A 19614-nucleotide genomic window follows, 5' to 3' on the forward strand; every position below is an offset into this window, starting at 1 on the left:
AGCAGGAGGGGAAGAATGAAGGGGAGTAAGTCAGAGGGGGAGGCGAACCATGAGAGACGATGGACTCTGAAAAACAAACTGAGGGTTCTAGAGGGGAGGGGGGTGGGGGGATGGGTTAGCCTGGTGATGGGTATTAAAGAGGGCATATTCTGCGTGGAGCACTGGGCCTGATAAGGAAGCTCTGCACAGAGCTGTATATTCTGTACCTGTTAACAAACAAAGAACTGAAGCACACCACAGCTGGGACCTGAAATGTCCATTAGGCCAGAGAATGTCCTGTTTTGTTGTCCTTAAGGAGTGGAGGTGAGGAAAATACGAGGCGTGGGATGCAAGCAGCAGGGGAAAGTGGTCATGGAAGGCACCTGAGCATCACAGAACTCACCGCCAAGGGGAGGGAAGGCGGGGGGGGGGGGTCAAGGCACCTGCAAACACAGGTTTAAGGCTGCCCCGTTCCCAAAGACAAAAGTTCTCAGCTGAGTCCGACAGGGGAGACACATACAGCCTCAGAGAGTCCACACTCCAGACACCAGGAGGCCCTTGAGTATGGGACAGAATGGTGGTGGCCCAACACCATACATCGCCTCTCCCATGGGCTCCGGTCCCTACCTGCACAGCCAGCATCCTGCCCCAGCTTCTCCAGTGGCCATGCAGCCACGGTGCAGGTGTGTGGGAAGAAGTTGGAGGAGGGCTATTTTGAGAGTCTGGACGGTTTGGATGGCTAATAGGGTTCGCTGAAGCTTAAAAGACAAGATCCATCTAGAAATGTTCACAGAAGGATGATTTCATATGAGTTATTTAAAGCAGTGTATCCTTTTAGACTCGTCTGCTTAGGAGGCTTCTCCCAGGCTTACATAAGAGGGTGGCATGAGCTACGGGGACCTCACTCTTGCTCAGTACCCATGAATGTGCTCCTGGAGGACCCAGATATGGATGGAAGATTCACGTGGTCACCATATAGATACAGGTGCACTTTAACCTTTGTTCCCTAAACCCTTCTTGCTTCATACTTTAGGGAAAAAATAGGAAAAACCACACAGAGTTCATCTCATCATCCAACCCCCACATCGAACCCCGTGCTGACATCTGTACCCACTCCGCCTTGTCTCCTGTCCCAGTGGATCAGCTGTCCTTGTCTCCATCAACGGCCAGCCCTTCCCCTTCCAGACCTTCCACTCTGAACCTCACAGTTCCCACTGGCTCCTCAACGACCCCTGACTGTGTCTCTCCCAACATGCCCCAAATCACCAGCAACAAGAGAAATATCACATCTCCCTCCAGACACCATCTCTCTGAGCCCAGGCATCTCCAAATCCTGAAAGAGGTGCCCACTTCTTCACATTCCACTCTCTGTGTGACCCCTGCAGGCTGCTGTCCTTGCCCGGCCAAGGGCGCTGCTCTGGTCCACACTGCCGGGGACCCGTGTGGCAGAAACCATGGGCGGCTTCCCTGTAACACCATCTTCTTGTCTCTGACTTTTCTCCTGATATCAGCAAGTGCTTTGCTGACTTATCTGCAACTGGTAGGCCCCTAAAAATGAGGGTGACCCGGGGCTTCACCTGGTCTGCTTCTCTTCTCCAGCTACCGTCACTCACCAGGTGGCCTCAAAGTCATTATCTAAATGCCAGTGACACCCCACACTGGACCTTCTAACATTAGCGTTCTTCTGAACTTCGGGCTGAAATTTCCACATGTTCCCTAACTTCTGCCTCCCACTACTTCCCAGGCACCTCATAATTCACAGGGCCATGCATTTTCCCTGGGGACAACGCCTCCCCCAAAGGGGTGAAAATGGGTTCGAGGGGAAGGCAAAGAACACTTTAGACATTATATTGGCCTGCAGCCCTCCAAAGCAAACCCTCCCCTACTAAAGCTTATTTCTTAGTATCTAATGTCCCTTAATTAAATGTAAATCGAATCGAATCCTTCTCCTTAGGACAGTGATAATGAAAAAACAGGCTGCGAAACACGGAGCTAGTCCAGGACAGAGCGAGCGAGCCCCACCCCCAAACCCGAGGCTCTCACTGAAACCGCCACCAATCCCGGGGCTCCAGCCAAACACCTAGGACTTTTCCCTGATTCTTCCTTTTCCTTCCTTCCCTCCCTGCATATAGTCTGTAACAGTCCGCTTGATCCGCCCCCAAAACATGCCCCAAATCTTCCATCTCTTTCTCTCCCCAAAGCCCACCTGAGCGCTGGTCACAGCCTCTCCTAGATTATTCCATGGGCTCCTAACTGGCTCTCCAGTTCAGTTTCTGCCTGCGCTCTGTGCTCTGAACTGCAGACCAAACAGTTATGTGAAAACACAGGTCAGTGATGCCACTTCTCTGTTTCAAAGCGTCCATCATTGGGGCGCCTAGTGGCACTGTCAGTTAAACGTCTGACTCTTGATTTCAGCTCAGGTCGGGGTCCTGGGATGGAGCCCCATGTCAGGCTCCGCACTCAGCAAGGAGTCTGCTGGAGATTCTCTATCCCTCCCCTTCTCCCCCAGGCCCCACCCCCTCCCTCAAATAAGTGAATAAAATCTTTAAAAAAATAAAAATAAAGAGTTCATCAACTTTCCACCTCAAAATAAACCCTGCTATGACAGTAAATCGGCCTTCTTTCGGCTCCTTCTACCTGAGAGCTTTGTGGCACCTGCTCTGCCTGGAACATTCTGCCATCTGCTTATCATTTAGATTCCAGCTTAACTGCCTCTCCCCTGGGAGCCCTTCTCAGGCATGCCCCCCAGTCTTTTACAGCCACGGACTCAAATCCTCTGAGCAATCCTCATCACCACCTGATACTTGCCAACTTGCTCCTTCGCTTTTTCTTTAATTTGAAATAAACATAAATCTTAGAATAGTTGTAGATTTATAGAAAAGTTGCACAGAGTTCCAGGATACGCTCCTCACTCAGTTTCCCTGGTTGCTGTGGTACGTTTGTCTCCATCGAGAAACCAGCATTGCCTCACTGCTATTTTTTTTTTAAGATTTATTTATTTATTTGATAGAAAGAGCATGCCTGGGGGGCGGAGGGGCAGAGGGAGAGGGAGAGAATCGCAAGCAGACTCTCTGCTGAGCACGACCCTGAGATCATGACCTGAGCTACCCAGGTGCCCCTGTCTCATTGCTATTAACTAAAACCTCACAACTTACTCAGATTTCACTGGTTTCCTCCTAATGCCCTTCTCCTGTTCCAGGATCTCCCCTAGGACAACCACATCATCTATAGTCTTCATGTCTCCTCAGGCCCCTTTGGTTGTGACAGTTTCTTAGACTTTTCTCCTTCTTTGATGACCTTGATAGTTTTTTTTTTAAGATTTTATTTATTTATTTGAGAGAGAGAGAATGAGAGAGAGAGAGAGCACGAGAGGGAAGAGGGTCAGAGGGAGAAGCAGACTCCCCGCCAAGCAGGGAGCCCGATGCGGGACTCGATCCCGGGACTCCAGGATCATGACCTGAGCCGAAGGCAGTCGCTTAACCAACTGAGCCACCCAGGCGCCCGACCTTGATAGTTTTTGAGAAGCCAGTCAGGTACTTTGTAGAAGGTCCCTCAACCTGGGTTTGTCAGAAGTTTTTCTCGTGGTTAGACTCAGGTTTATTAATTTGCTTGTCAGTTTGTTTCTTGTCTATCCTTCCCAAATACCCGGAACTCTAAAACACCTGGAGCTCCTGGAGGCTGGCTCTGCTCTGCCTTGTTCTTTCGGTGTCCCCAGAGCCAGAACCATACCTTGCCCACAGTAAACTATCCATCGATACACACTGACACATGAGCAAGAATATATGCACATATCACAATCTATGCCACGCACCTGAAATAGCAAAGTGGAATTTTCTCACGTTACATAGTATCACAAAAATCGCACATACATCTGTTCCTGAGGATGTCACGCTAGGTTAAAGATGTTCGAATGTAGTTAAGACAAAAGCTCCATCTTTTGTTTATTTGCACCATCTTTCTGTCTTCTCCTGCAGTGAGGACCAGTGTGCTTTTAGAAAAGTCTTTATTCTTAAAGACATCAAATTCTTAGCTATTTCCCTTAAGATACTGTGTGTCTGCTGCAGGCCAGTTTCTGGCTTTACATCTTCTGAAATGCTTATTGCAAAACATTATTTTCTCCACTTCAGGAATGAGGGAGCTGAATCTCCCGAATTAATGGAAGTCACCTGAGACGATATGCCTTCTATGTGAGCCTAGACTCCGAGCCTGGGGCTGATCCCTCCACCCGTTTTGAGCCCACCCACGGCCTCTTGGTTTCCCCCCACGAGCAGCTGCGCAGCTGAGGAGTTGCAATGTTCACTTAAACATGATATGTGTCAAACATCTCAGATGGAGGAAAGGTGCACAAAACCCAAAGGGAAAACACTAGGTGAGAGTCCAGTGAAGGTTTGAAAACAGTGAAGTCTGGGACGGAGAGATTTCAGCAACCGGAAGAGCATGAGCGACGTGAGGACAACAGGGAGGAGATGGAGTAAGACAGGTAAGCCGTGGCTGGACAGAGGGAACGCGGCGGGAGGAGACACCGCCATCCGATGGCCAACGTTTATGGAATAAAAACAAGGTCACCCCAAGCAGTTTACGGAAAGCGTAATTTCTACAAAGAGATTGCCAATTATAAAGGGTGGGAATTGGCAAACTTGAAAGTTTCATGCTATTTTCATCCCTTATTTGTTCTCTTTATGGAGGATTCCGAGAAGACTGGAGAAACTTCTAGATCCCCCTTTATCCCTACATCCATTCAATAACAAGTATGTGCGCAGCCCTGAATTAGGCAGAAGACCTGTCCTTGAACAGCTCAACGAGAAGCAGAAATTGCTTTCCAAGAAGATGAATCTAGAAATCCAAAGGGAATTACTTGAAATAAACAAAGACCCAAGAAAACATGAAATTCAGCAGAGGCAGACCAGGATATGTTTGTGTAAAAGAGATGTCATCATGTACTCAACACACTCATGATAGGACTTAAAGACGTTCTCTTGCTACCTCGGGGCTGAATGCACCAACCACCACGAGCTTCCCATGGCACCCTAACACAATCGGAAGTTAAATAACTGAATTGGCAAATATTCTCTTTTTATGAGCAGCAGAATATTAAAACAATTAACAGAGAGAAAAGGAAGCACATCCCTGAAATGGCCAGGACACAGGACAGTGTGACACCTTGCTCTTCCGTCTCCCCCCTCATCACAACGACGCCGCGTGACCAAGGGTGCAAAGTTCTGTCCTTGCCTCCCAAACCCACCCCACCCCTGCCTCGGACACGCCCTCACTCTGGGAGTCCGTGATCCTGACTCGCCCCTCACAGAACAAATCAGAAACCCCACCAAATAAAGAGTTCCCCTTAAGTCTCAACTCAAGACTGTGACTAGTCTTAAGGCAACCACTGCCAAACCTGCCTTGAACTCCATCACTGCGGGTCAGAGCCAGGTGATTTTACGCAGCTGGTCCCGCAAGTAGCCGAGGGGAGGCCATTCTGAAGCAACCAGATCCTTCTTCCTCTTTGCCACACCCAGAACCCTGGCGGCCTCAATGGGCCCAACCCCGGGCACACTTGCGGCCGCTTGTTCAAAGGGCGTGCTGTGCAGCGGACCTCAGCACACCGATGTGGAAGACCACAGCTCCTGTGCTACAGGAGTGTTTCCTCAGCCACCGGGGACCCGGTCACTCGCGTTTTGGCTCGGACTCCCCGCAGCTCTGTAAATGAGGCACAAGCAGCTAGGAGGGGCATTCTCTCGTCAAAGCTGCACGGGCTGGGCAGGGAGACAGGTGCTGCCCCGTGAGGGCCCCAAAGCCTGCAGCACAGGAAGCAAGCTCTCCTGTGGGGACCCCCATCAGCATGGGTCTGATTTCCTTGGAACAGCATTGTCTGGGGTGACAGAGAACTCAGGTTCAAGGCCCCCAACACTGCAGGCAAGAAGAGGTGGGGGCAATCAGAAAAGACAGGCTTCATTAACCCTGGGAAATGTGCCACAAGGACTGCAGGGAACTGTCTCCTGGAGTCTCAGAGGGGGCGCACAGCCATGGCCGGACACCCCTCCCCTGCCTGAGTCCTCACTTGCCCGCCGCCAGGACCAGACTCAGGGCAAAAGCGAAGGCTGATACCCTCTGAGGTCAGTGGTACTGGACGTGCACAGCACTTAAAATACAAAGTGGTTCCAGTGCATCCAGGCATGGTGGGGTCGGGCTCTGCCAGGGTAGGAACACAGTGAACCACAGAAGTTTGCCACTTGCAGTTCACACCTTGGGCTGATCTCCATCCACTAACTGGGATCACTGGTGCTGTCGAGTGGAGGCAGACAGCTCTGCGTGCAGCCCCTCCCGCAAGGGCAGTTCAACTGACAATGGAAAGGAAGAAACCAGAGCCTCGGAGCCACCTGCTCTCCAGGCTCCCAAAGCTTGACCCCTGCATCCCCCTAATGCGAGAACCATACAGTAGTGATGACCATGGGCATTGGGACGTCACTCTCTCCAGCACTTGGGGAGTGTTACTCTCTGATGGGCACTTGGCATGCACCACCATGAATCTTCCCAGACTGTTCTTCGCCCATAGGCATCCCAGGGAGCTCAAACCACTTTCCCACAGCCATGCAACTCACAGGATGTGTTGAAAACACAATGCGACCCGCTGTAGAGTGGGCATGCTTCCCCATGGACAAAGCGAGCTCCCCGTATGCCCCAACCTTAACAGCCTTGGAAAGATCATCACAGGAGAGCATTCACTTTTCCGTCCAGACTCTGACCAGGTGACCACCACAAATAGCGCACAGAGAAGGTCTGTACCACTTCTTCAAATCGGCCATTGAGGACATCTTCTATTATGTACAATAAAACCAAACAACTCCTGTCCGGCCTCCAAGGACAGCATTAAGAAATCTCCCTAGAAATTGGTGTCTGGGAGGCGCCTGGGTGGCTCAGTCATTAAGCGTCTGCCTTCAGCTCAGGTCATGATCTCAGGGTCCTGGGATCGAGCCCCGCATCAGGCTCCCTGCTCAGCGGGAAGCCTGCTTCTCCCTCTCCCACTCCCCTGCTCGTGTTCCCTCTCTCGCTGTGTCTCTCTCTGTCAAATAAATAAATAAAATCTTTAAATAAAAAAAAATTTAAAAAAAGAAATTAGTGTCCGGGATTTGGCTCAGGTCATGATCTCACAGTAATGGAATCCAGGCCTGAGTCTAGGCTCCCTGCTCAGTGGGGAGTCTGCTTGTCCCTCTCTCTCTGCCCCTCCCCCTGCTTCTGTGTGCTCGCTCGCTCTCTCTCTCTCTCTCTCGAATAAATAAATAAAATCTTAAAAAAGGGGGGGGCACCTGGTGGCTCAGATGGTTAAGCGTCTGTCTTCGGCTCAGGTCATGATCCCAGGGTCCTGGGATGGAGTCCGCATTGGGCTCCCTACTCAGTGGGGAGCATGCTTCTCCCTCTGCCTCTACCCCTCCCCCCTACTTGTGCACTTGCTCGCTCGCTCATTCTCAAAAAATAAATAAATAAATAAAATCTTTAAAAAAAAAAAGAAATTAGTGTCAGGGAAAAGTGGGAGAAAGTCAAACTTTCTGGTCAGACCCCGTGAATGATGGAATTCACACTGTCCCTCATGGGGCTGGGCTTGGCAAGGCTTGGGGGCAAAATGGGGTGCTTCACAACGTGCTGGGTTCCCATACGGTTCCCTCAGGTCCATTCTTCCCCCAATGATCCCCATCTCACTACATGGTTACTTTTAGGTGCCGTGTTGTATGTATGGTTTCTTTAAATTGGAAAACCACCCCAAATTCATCCTGTAGGCAGAATATAAAGAACAAGTGGGACATTTCCCTTCTCTTGCATTTTTTTCAGTATTAGAAACTTACTTCATAATGCACTGCATATTGGAGACCTTAGGGTCCAAGAGAGAATACCCAACTGCCTGACAAATACCACTCAGAAAAGCTGGGCCCCCATAAATGACATCAGACCGTGTTTACCTCCAGGTGTCTCATAAAAAAGCACTTCATTCTCTTTAAATCGAGCTTAATTCTTAGGTTTAATATAAAAAATAATCTGTCCAATAGTCAGCTTGACTCCTATTTTCCATTTCTGAATCATGTGCAGGTTGATGGCTAATTAAAAATACCGTCCCCACAATAAGCTGCAGCATCAGATGGGAATTGAGATGGCCGTTTACTTTAGTCGAGGAATAACATTCCGTTTGAAGAATCAAATCAGATTTCTGACCCCTTAATCCCCTGGAGGCTGGGGGAAGCAGCGAGGGAACTAGCTCCCACATGGCAGGGACTGGAGTGCGGGGGCCTTCCACCTGTCAAACACTTCCACTTTCCATACCACTGAAGGTACAGGAAGTGCCCCGAAGCAAGCCCAAACTGGGGGGTATTAATAGTTCAGCCTCGGTCAAAGCAGTGCAGCCGAACAAAACATTCACCCACCTTTACAAAATACATCCCATCCCACTCCATCACAGGAGAGGAACTCCCTCTGACCACTGAGGATTTTCTAGTTCTCACAGGAAACCTCAGTGATTTTCCCCTGAACGCAACGCATCAGGAGAGAAGACAGGCTGTCAAGAATAATCACAGAAAAGGAGAGATGGAGGGGCTTCCTCTAACCGACTCTCCCCGACCTCTGCATCCCAAGCAGCCCCGTGTTCCTGCTGCAAGGGCAACACATCACACAGAATGGGGGAAAGACCGTTCCTGCTATGAAAAATAGATTGCATGCTAAGAAAAGTGTCAAGTGCTAAAAAGCTGCCCAGACTGCCAGACGGCTAACGCGCTCCTTCCCCTGCTGGGCATGGTTAATATTTATATTCACAAATAGTCACACTTAGCACTGCCGTCCCTTCCCCGGATCCTCTGTATCCATGACATGGAGTTGCGGGGCACTGGGTCTTGAGCACGGACAGAGAACCGGAGCGTCTCTGATACAGCAACGTGGGAAGAGGCTTTTGGTCCAGGCCTATTGTTTTTGAACCATTAGAATCCAGTGAACTGAAAAGACCGGGCTGTCAGCATTCATTTTCTTCCTAAATCAACCAAACTGTAGAATAACACGAGATATTTCACTTTACAATATAATTTATATCTTCGATTTACTTGTAGCTCTGGGAATTTGACAGGTACAGTATTAAGTAAAAATCCTCCTGTGAAGTCTCAATGGAAAGGGCAACAGGAAACAGCGGACAGCAACCTCCCTGTGGTTTCCAGATGCTGGCACGTCGGGACGGCCGTGCGTCACCCTCACACGTCTGTGGCCAGTGTAGGACAACTTTCGATTAAAGAAGTTCATTAAGAGATCTTCAAGAGAGTAAGAAGTAGTCTTTTGTTCACTGGATACCTATACCTTTGTGGACCCAAATGTAAAATGAGTAACTGCATTTTATTCCTGGAAAAGCACTGCTACAAAAATATGCCATGTACCTTATTGGTTGACTTCGTACTTAAAAACGCACACACACACACACATACACACACACACAAAACCCCAAAACAAACAAACAAAAAAACATTTCCCACTGACGTTCTTTCAGTCGGATAGTTACTGTCTGTTGAGCACCTGCTCTGTGCCAGGCAGGGTCACTGGGCACGGACCAGCCGCCACAATGACAAGGAGGGATTTTCTCCCACACGGCATCAAAGATCCACACACAAATGCACAGAATTCCATGAAAACAGAGCAAGGGAATAGAAAAGCATCTTCTATGAGCAGACATGTATAGAAGATGACACAATCCTGTTGACATTTTGATTCTATGGAGAAATTATATTAAATATTATAATCCTTTTTATAAATCTAAAAAATGTATTACATATGTGATTTAAGAAAATTTATAATAGTCCACTCTGAGAGGAATGATAGTAAAATTATTCAATTTCATTTCTGATTTCCTGTCTAGAAAATAGCAAGAGTCTGGAGATGAATGGTGTAACTGCATGTTTAGTCTTCAAGATAATTTTATTTCAGAAACTGTATTTCATGGGGCTTCTATACTGCAACACCAGACAGCAGCCTCCCTTTTACTATTGGGACAGTCACCACCCTGGTTACAACTAACTCACCAGCAGGAAGTCTACTCCGTTTCTTTCTGCAAGAGTCTTTGAAGACTTTCCTTTTTTTTTTAAAGAAAAAAATATTAAATGAAACTATTTAACGTCAACCAACAAAAACCACCATTAAGAGAAAGAGAAAGAAAAAAAAGCAGCCACTGAACAGAAAAACCCATCTGTAACACATACATCTCAAACAAGGTTCTTATTCTGCAGACACAGAAGAAACGTGGGATAAGGCGTTAATATCCAAAAATAAGGAGATAATATCCGAAATATATATAAAGAACTCATATAACCCAATCGCAAAAACATAACAATCCAGTTAAAAAAAACGGGTGTTTTTCTAAAGAAGAGACATTCTTCCAAAGAAGATATACAAATGGCCAACAGGTATATGAAAAGATGCTCAACATCACTCATCATCAGGGAAACACAATCAAACAACAGTGAAATATCACCTTGCACCTTTTACGATGGATATTATCAAAAATATAAGAGATAAATATTGGTGAGTTTGTGGAGAAAAGGAAACTCTCGAGTACTATTCTTGGGATTGTAACCTGGAGCAGCCGCCGTGGAAAAGAGTACAGAGGCTCCTCAAAAAATTAAAAATAGAATTAGCATCCGATCCAGCAAGTCTCCCCCCAGGTGTATTTCCAAAGGAAACAAAAACACCATCTTGAAAAGATACCTACACCCCCACATTCGTTGCAGCATTATTTACAAAGACCAAGGCACAGAAACAGCCTAAGCGCTAGTCCATCAACAGGTAAACAGATAAAGAACATGTGATACAGAAAGAGAAAATGGAATACTATTGAGCCATAAGAAAGAATGAAATCCTGCCATTTGTGATAACACAGATGGACCTTGAGGGCGTTAGGCTGAGTGAGACCAGTCAGACAGAGAAAGACAAACAGTTACGTGATCTCATGGATTTATGGGCTCTTATTTATTTATCTATAATTTACATACGAATGTATCTTATATATCATATACTATCAATTAATATATGATATATATTATATATAATAACGTTTTCTAAAATGCACACACACAAATCCCCTCAGAAGAGATACGTGCTAATATTGTGTCACACGTCCTACGAGCCAGGTCCTAGTAGAAGCAGCCTGGGATCTAACTTCGAGTCAGTGTGACTCTAATCCCCACACCCCCCTCGCTCCCATGGCCAGGTGCGCCTGGGACACACCCACAGGGATTCCCTGTGAAGCTGGAGCACCTGACGGGGCATCTCGGAGAAAACTACCTCCAGTTCATAGGCACTTCCTTGACAGGTCAAAGGTCAGTCCCGGCATCTTCAGGGATGGCCGCTAGTGTTCATTATAGGGGCCACTGTCCCTGTTGCAGTGCGCAAATAGAGAGATCACATACATTTCTATTAATTACTTCACATCACTGAAACTCAGTTTTTTTCCATCCATAAAATGGGGTTATTATTGACATTTTTGAGTCGAATGTTCTTTGAAGGATGTGTCGCAGCATCCCTGCGGGCCCGAGATGCCAACAGCCTTCATCCCCCCAGCCAAGACAACAAACATGTGCCTGGACACGGCCACGTTCCATGGTGGGGGGAGAATGACAAAATCCCCCCTGGTTGAGAGCCATGAAAAAGGCACCAAGACCATGCCAGCAACTCGGCAGGCATTCCCTTCACCTTGGCCGTCTCCTCCTCCTCCCATAAGGAGCGCTCCAGCCCAGGGTCTTACAGGCACACGATTTATTCAAAGTCCCAGGAGCGCTGGAGGTAAACATTTAGGACGGAGGGATCTGGAGAATGAACTTAATAAGGTGTTTTTCCTCCATTTTGATTTGCGCATTGAGAGAAGTTTCATGCATCAAACTGAGAGCTCACTTGGCTTCATTGCTCATAAAGTGAAGTACGTCCTCCAGGATTAAGTGCCACCAGACGGCCTCATCAACACCAGCCATGAGCTCCCAGTAAGGTGTGCACTGGCTCTGGGAAGTCTTAAACAGACTTTACCCTTTCAAAACTTTCCTCTGAAGCAAGCTTCCCTAAATAAGAGTCCCGGCTAAGGGCTCTTCATCACTGCCACTCCTTTGAGAGTAGCTTGAGTTTTCATCTCCGAATTAAGTAAAGAGGCAATCTGAATAAAACCCAACTGGATAAAAGATCTAAGTTACATGCAATAAATTGGTTATATATAACTAGGGAAGATCTGGAATTATTTGTTTTAATATCAGGCCAAGCTTAATTATTAAGCAAAAGCATGCATGCCATAGAAAACCTATATGGAAAATTAAAAAATAATTTATGAAAATGCCATAAAGGATAAATGGAACTCCCACTGGCAGCCAAGTACCATGCAGGTGGGGTCCCTTCCCTGCTGGGAAATCCAGGGTGCCATTACTAGATGCGAATCAATATCCATCTTGAAATCCCAGTGCTTAAGGTAGCCAACTCAGCCCCAGAGAAACACCTCACATGTTTCTCCAGGAGACTTGCCAGAAATGTGCTCAGGTCTAGCCTGGCTTGGTCCAACCAAGGATGCAGGTGTGTACCTCAGTGTCTGCAGACTGGGTTCTGAGCAACAAAACATCTCAGGTTAGGCCAATTTCTTTGGAGAGCAAAAAGGTTCAAAGATGGATATTATTAAGTGTGTGGGCTGGGTAAAACGTGGGCATGCTGGGCTCTGGGGAAATTTTCATCCCAGAATGTTTTCATTATACTGATTTTGAATTCCTATTTCTTCCCTGAAAAACAGGATTTTTTTTCCTGTGGTCCTCAGCAAGTCGTGTTGTGACAGTGTTTATGTCAACAGCCTCCGTATACAGTTTCAAAGGGAAAAATGATTCTTAGGTATGCTTAAAATCTTCAAGCCATTGGATATGCAAAACCTCAATAGGAAACGAGTAAGTTGAAAAAATAAATTAAAAGTAACAACATCAACTAAAACCCCAGGCTTCAAAGGAAAGAAAAAAGATGTCGAGAAGAAATAATCCAAGAGTCTCTTGAGCCCAAAATGCTTTCTACCCATGCTTTCAACGTGCACAGAGATTTTTAGCTGTGTGCCCTTCCACGGTAGAGGTTTCTCTTGAGGAGGAAGTTGAGCAGGAAAACACAGTCCTCCAGACTCAGCTACCTGGTGTCATAGCCCCTGAGGCAGGTTCCCAGTGAGTGGGGACCCCCCCCCACCTCTCTTACTTTCGCCATAAGACAAACGTCACATTTTCTCTGCTCTGAGCCCAAGGCATAGTGCTAGCAAGGACAAAAATTCTTCCACAACACTGGAACCAAATGGCACTGTCCCTGCAAACAGCCTACCCTGCAAATTTGCTTTGTGAGTATTATCATGATTTACCCTTAAGAAGCCTGGCATCTCAAAGTTAGAATACCTTTTTAAGGCTTAATGCCCTTTCTTGTCCTGACTACACGCCAAATTCATCTTGGCAGAAACATCCATGAGCTTGCCATCTTGGACATCCGATGGATACTGCTTCTGAGTGGGGGAAATGTGCTCTATTGAAAAGGAGAGAAATGGCTCTGTTATAAAACTATGCATGGGAAATTTACCGCATGCAAGGAGCCACATGGGATTATCAGTATGTGAATATGCACTGGGCACGTTAGGTTGGTGGAAACGTAATGCGCTGTATTAATGGACTGAGGCAAACACATCCTGGTCACGAGAGGCCTGAATCACGGGGTGGGGCGGGAGAATGGAAGAGGCCACATTCAAATGCACCAACACTGTAGTCAAAAGAAAGGTGATCAAAAATGCAGACGGTACAAACATCGGCCTGGATGGTGCTGGGACAGTCCCCACATGGCCATGATCAAAACCATGACCTAGACCCATGAAAGAAGTAGCAATGATGACCTCACAAATTTTGAATAGAGACACATCTTCAGGGTTTCTAAAGAAAAATGTAAGAGTAACTTGATTTCAGATAAAATAAAACCAGGCCATCATTTCTGACTGATGGTCTTCACCTTTTAAATGGTCAACAACGAGACAAGACTTTATTTGGCAAGTCAACAAAATCTGCTGTATTTGATAAGCTAGTCTTTCAGACAGGTCCAATTATGACCGGGCTCTGTTACGGCCAATACATGCCAACTGGCAGGATCCTAGGCATTTCAAAACTGAAATGATAATCTCTTCCATTTTCTGTGGGCAGAATTTTGAGGTCTCGTCTGATTCCTTAACTGTGATATCTTCTTGCTCCATGTGTCAGTAATGGAGCATCATAAATTGTCAGTCTCCACTGACAAATGGCAAGGAACTTTTTTATCATCCAGTGAAAATTCTGCAACCCATTATATTTTCCTTTTTGCCTTGTCTTCTAGGCAGCTTCCAGTCTCTCAGCTTCTAGAGAGTTTCGTGCTTTCTCTATGGTTTTCCATGTTCTATTTTATATTCAGGGTCTATGAATCCTTACTTATAAAACAGACCAAGTCCTATAAGAAAGTGTGTAGGATATAAATCACAAATCGTAAATAGGCCCCAGCATAACATGTAAGAAAGCAAAGAGCACCAGACACCAAATCCGTGCTAATAATGGAGGAACAGTTAAAAATGATGGATAATCACTGTTGCAAGTTTAGAGTGATCTGAGGAAGTAAAAATGTTGCACACCCTTCCACGGGAGAGATTTTTCTTGAGGAGGAAGTTGAGCAGGAAAACACAGTCCTCCCAGACTCCACCAGTTTCAGCTACCTATAATTCATTTATTTTTTTATCCAGAGAGAGGGACACAAGCAACAAAGCCTAGTGAGAATCCAAATTGGGGTAGCTGAATTTTTTAAAAATTCTGTTGCAAGACGAAATGATTGACAAATGTAGGAAGGGTTTTGGTCCATGTTATACACAATATGAGTTAGAAAGTCTAATGTTAAAAATCTGAAAATTAAACTCTGTACTGCCCTTTTTCTTCACCCAACGTACATTGTAGAAGTGCCTTTCTCGAGTGAAATTCTGGCAGTTAACAACAAAAGCTTTCTTCAAGGTGAAAAAGGAATTCAGTCAAACCAATGAGTAGACTCACTGCCTCCCAGATCACGCCTATGCCTTAAAATTCTAGTCTGGGATTTTTAGTGTACAAACACACTACCGGGATGAATTCAAGTGCTAAGACTAGAAGAAAGACACAGAAACTCAACCAAGTGGTCACACTCCTGCCAACAACCAAAGGGAACTCTGTAAGAGCCACCGTATAAGTCTTCAGTATTAGACTCTGCTGCACACACCACGAAGCATAAATCTGAGAGAGTTGGCTCCTAGGAGTTCAAGGATGGGTCCTAGCACTTAAAGGCTAACAGAGAAGGTCTCTGCTTCCAATACAGCAGCAGATCTTACATGAAGACTCAGCCTTTGCTTCCCTCAGGGAAGATCATAAAGCACTTCTGGAAGATAACATGCAAGCACACTTCTACGCGATGTGAATTGTGCTCATCTTAAATGTCATCTTATCATCTGGCACTGTCATATCCAAGAGCAGAGCTATAATGTCAGGCCATCACCACTCAGTTGATATCCTGAACACAGCATCCAAGTAACTCCTGTCCTGGGGACATTCACTGGATCCTATAACTTTGACTCCTGATTTACAAGTGGTTGCTCCAGAACTGACAGGCACCATCTTTAATTACATTGGACAAGCTCCATGTATTGAAGAATGGTACATTTGCAGACACAAAGCGGAACAAGCACACAAATATTTAAGAGACCACGGGGGCTGAGTCTGTCGATTTCGAAGCTGTGGATGGTAAAACTGCATGTCCAGCTGTGCCATTAAAACTAAAATACAGGCTCCTGGAAGCTTCTGGGAATCACTGTTTATCCTATGGAAGCAAGGAGGTCTCCCAACACATGCCAGGAAGAGGAAGAGCATGGAAGTCTGGCGACACGTAAGGTACTGAGCAATGAAGTTATAGGTTTAAAAAAAAAAAACAAACAGATAATAGCACAGAGACAATGCTATATGGTATCTCTGTAATTTCTATAGGAAATTATTTTATTACAATGATAGTGAGCTTTTGTTCTTCTAGAAGTTTACAGCTGGACTCTATAAATTTCAGCAATAAATGATACCCTCTTTAACAGCATATACTTTTTTTTTTTTTTTACTTGGTTCGTATTTTATTGGGACTGACTTGAGACTGATTTTCACCATTTGAGACGTAATTACAACAGGACTGAATGTCAAGAGCAAAAGAAGCCACCCACAAATGAGTAAACTGGAAAGGTTCATTATCTTTGGAATTGAGGGAAAAATCTGTTCAGAGCTGAAGGAAGGAAGGTCCTTAAATCAAGACTACTGGGTCAGGGCGCCTGGGTGGCTCAGTTGGTTAAGCGACTGCCTTCGGCTCAGGTCATGATCCTGGAGTCCCGGGATCGAGTCCCACATCGGACTCCCTGCTCGGCAGGGAGTCTGCTTCTCCCTCTGACCCTCTTCCCTCTCATGCTCTCTCTCTCTCATTCTCTCTCTCTCTCAAATAAATAAAATCTTTAAAAAAAAAAAAAAAAGACTACTGGGTCAGCTTATGGAAATGGAAGTCCCGAATTGCACAAATGCCCACTAGGCAGGAGAAACGGGCAGGACAGAAGACGTGGGCTGTGGGGACAGGTCGTCTGCACCAGGGACGGCTGGGCTGGGTCCCGGAGGTAGGAGACTGAAGTCTAGAGGCAGGTTAACACATTCACCCAAAACCCTTGTTTCCCAGTCCGTCTCGAAGATGCAGCAGTTTTCCTCATACAAGGCAGCATATACTTTTCATTGAGAAGAAAGCCGAGTAAGAAGGTTTTGACTTCCATGCTTAACATTCAGTCAGGGAAGCAGGAAATAAGGTGCACTCAAAGGACACAGGGTTAAAAACAACAACACTCTCTATGAAGAACAGAAGACATATTCAAGGCAGCAGGATGGTTTAGAGGGTGGGCTCTGGATTTAAAGACTGGCCCTATCACTGCCCAGCTGTGTGTCTTTTGGCAAGTTACCAAACCTTTAGGCTTCAATCTCCCCATCTGTAAAATGGGCATAAAAACCCAGCTGTCTCAGAGTGCGGCTGTGGGGATTATGGGCATGATTACTGCGCTATCCCCACGGCAGCACTGGGCACACGGCAAGCGTGTCAAAGGCTCATCTGTAGTCCTCAGATGCAAACACGGAACACATCGCAAAGAATGACTGCATTCACTAAAAAATGAAATAAACTCTTCATTCTGAAGCTGGCACTTAAGCAAGAACTTTAAAGAAAACTGAAGGGTCACGAACCCAGATGTCTTGGGATGGCTTGAAGTTTTAGCTAGTTGCTGGCCCAGAGGTAAAAGCTTTTCTTCCAAGACCCAACTGATTCAGCTTCTAAAAACCAATATTGTTCACTCAGCAGAGGGGTCAGCATTTTGGGGCAGTGGGATTCCAGAACGAAGCTTACGGTCACTGCTGCACGAACATTGACCTACACGCGCCCTTCGCAGCTCACTCGTCTGCTACACACGTTGGCTTGGGACCCTATTCCTACGGAATGCGTCAACTGTGACAGGAACCTGGGTGGCTCTGAGCCTCGCACAGCCAGAATCTCCACAAATCCAAGTGCCTTCACTTGGTGCCAACACTCCCCCACGTGCATAGACGTGTACGTGCACCACGCGTTTACTTACACACACACACACACACACACACACACACACACACACACACACAACCACTCAGCCTCGAAAAGCTCTTGCAGAGGAAAGCAGTATGGGCTGGATGGCTTGGCCCCAGGGTACTAGGACTTTAGCTGGGACACTTCTGTACCACAATTTATGTACAACATAGACCACAGGGAGTTTATATTCACAGTGTGTCCCTTAGCAAGCTGGCTCTTGGAGCTGCAGCCTCCAAACAAGAGAACAGGATGGACTCCCTGCTCCAGACCTGAATTCTATTATCACCAACACCAGACTTTATCCTCAGAAGTGGCCATCCTAGTGCTTGCAATGAGGACACAGCAGATGTGGCTTCTCCCTCGTAGAGGTTCCCTGCCCCCCAAACAAGAATTCTCCTCCCTGTGGCGAGATGCAAAGGCTTGGGTCCCAGATGCCACCACACACCTGTGTCTCGGTAACACGGCGGGGCCCTGCAGACGTGCACTAGTGACCCAGGACACAGGGACAAAGCTGGCTTCACGCGCAGGGAACACGCAATTCTGGAGACCACAGGTCAAGCCACATTCTCAATGAAGAAACAAGAGAACACATCGGGAGAAGCTGGACAGAATGTCCAGAGAAGGGGACCCTGAGCACAGTGCTCCACACTTTGAACCAAAGGCCACGTGGCTTTCACCCACATGCAGGTCTGGGGTGATGCTCAGACATATCAGGGTTGGTAGCAGGAGGCCGATGATGGAATAGAAGGAAGAGGGAATAGGGCGATCATCATGTTAAAACCGAAAACAGACCCTCACTCATCGTAATATAGCGCAAATCAACAGGGTGTGGCTGTACTTTTCTGGGATCAGAGGCACAGAATCAAACAGCTTTGAGGTGTGACTCACATCTGACCTTTGAAGGAGCAGTCCCCACCCCCAGGGTGCGGAATGGACAGGCTGGGTGCCAGGCCGCGGCGGCCACTCTTGTCAGAAAGATGCAGGTCAAGTTCACATGTAGTGTCACAAGGTAGAGTACAAAGTCCGCACCCTGCACCAGGGCCTGCCTTTGGTTCTGGTCAGCACTGTGACCGGGACGATGATTTCTTTAATGACATGGCAAGTCATCGTTTGCTGCATCGGGGAAAATGCGAACCAAGACCACAGTGAGACACACACCTCTACCACCAGGGCTAAAATGAAAAATAGTGACCACGGCAAATGCCAGCATGGATGCAGAAGAACGGGATCGTTCTCACACTGCTGGCGAGAATGTAAAATGATACAGCCGTAGTTGGGCAGTTTCTATAAACCTAAACGTGGAGCGACCATACAACCCTAGAGTTCTACCCCAGGGCATTTGTGCCAGAGAAATGAACTTATGTTCACACAAAACTCTGTATGCGAATGTTCGTGGCAGCTTTATTGGTAATAGCCCCAAAGTGGAAAGGGCCCAGATGTCCTTCGGCAGATGAATGGTTAAACCATCCGTAGCACATCGGTACCATGGAACGCCTCTTAGCAATCAAAAGGAACAAACTAGCGATGCACCCAGCAACCTGAATGAACCTCCAGGGAATGAAGCAGAGTGAAAGAAGCCAATCCTGAAATGTTACATGCCGTATAATTCCATTTACACATCACATTTGAGATGACAAAATTTTAGAAGAGGAGGAAAAATTAGTGGTTGCCCGGGTTTCTCGAGGGTAGAGGTGGAGGGGCGAGGAGGACATGTAACACATGGACAACAAGAGGGACCCTTGTGTTGGTGGATTCAAGAAGAGGCGCCGCGGCCAAGCACAAATACAGCAGGAAGATCTGTGTAACCCCACGAATTCTGCCGACACCGAGCCCCTGGCTGCAACATGGAGCTCTAGTTTTGCAAAATGTTATCACTAAGGGAACCTGGGTAAAGTGTATACAGATCTCTCTGTATTTCTTTTTATAACCGTAATGCCTATGAATCTACAATTATCTCCATAAAAAATGCAATAA

General features: G+C 46.7%; 1 protein-coding gene across 6 annotated transcripts in view; it reads right to left on the minus strand.

Moving 5' to 3' along the window:
- DOCK1 (dedicator of cytokinesis 1) overlaps nt 1-19614 on the minus strand; it is a 485590-nt gene that overhangs the window by 156013 nt on the left and 309963 nt on the right. The gene's annotated exons all lie outside the window — the stretch shown is intronic.

The sequence above is a fragment of the Callorhinus ursinus genome, unplaced genomic scaffold (genome assembly GCF_003265705.2).
Source record: "Callorhinus ursinus isolate GAN/ISIS: 27379988/994484 unplaced genomic scaffold, GSC_fseal_2.0 scaffold58, whole genome shotgun sequence".
Lineage (NCBI taxonomy): Eukaryota > Metazoa > Chordata > Mammalia > Carnivora > Otariidae > Callorhinus > Callorhinus ursinus.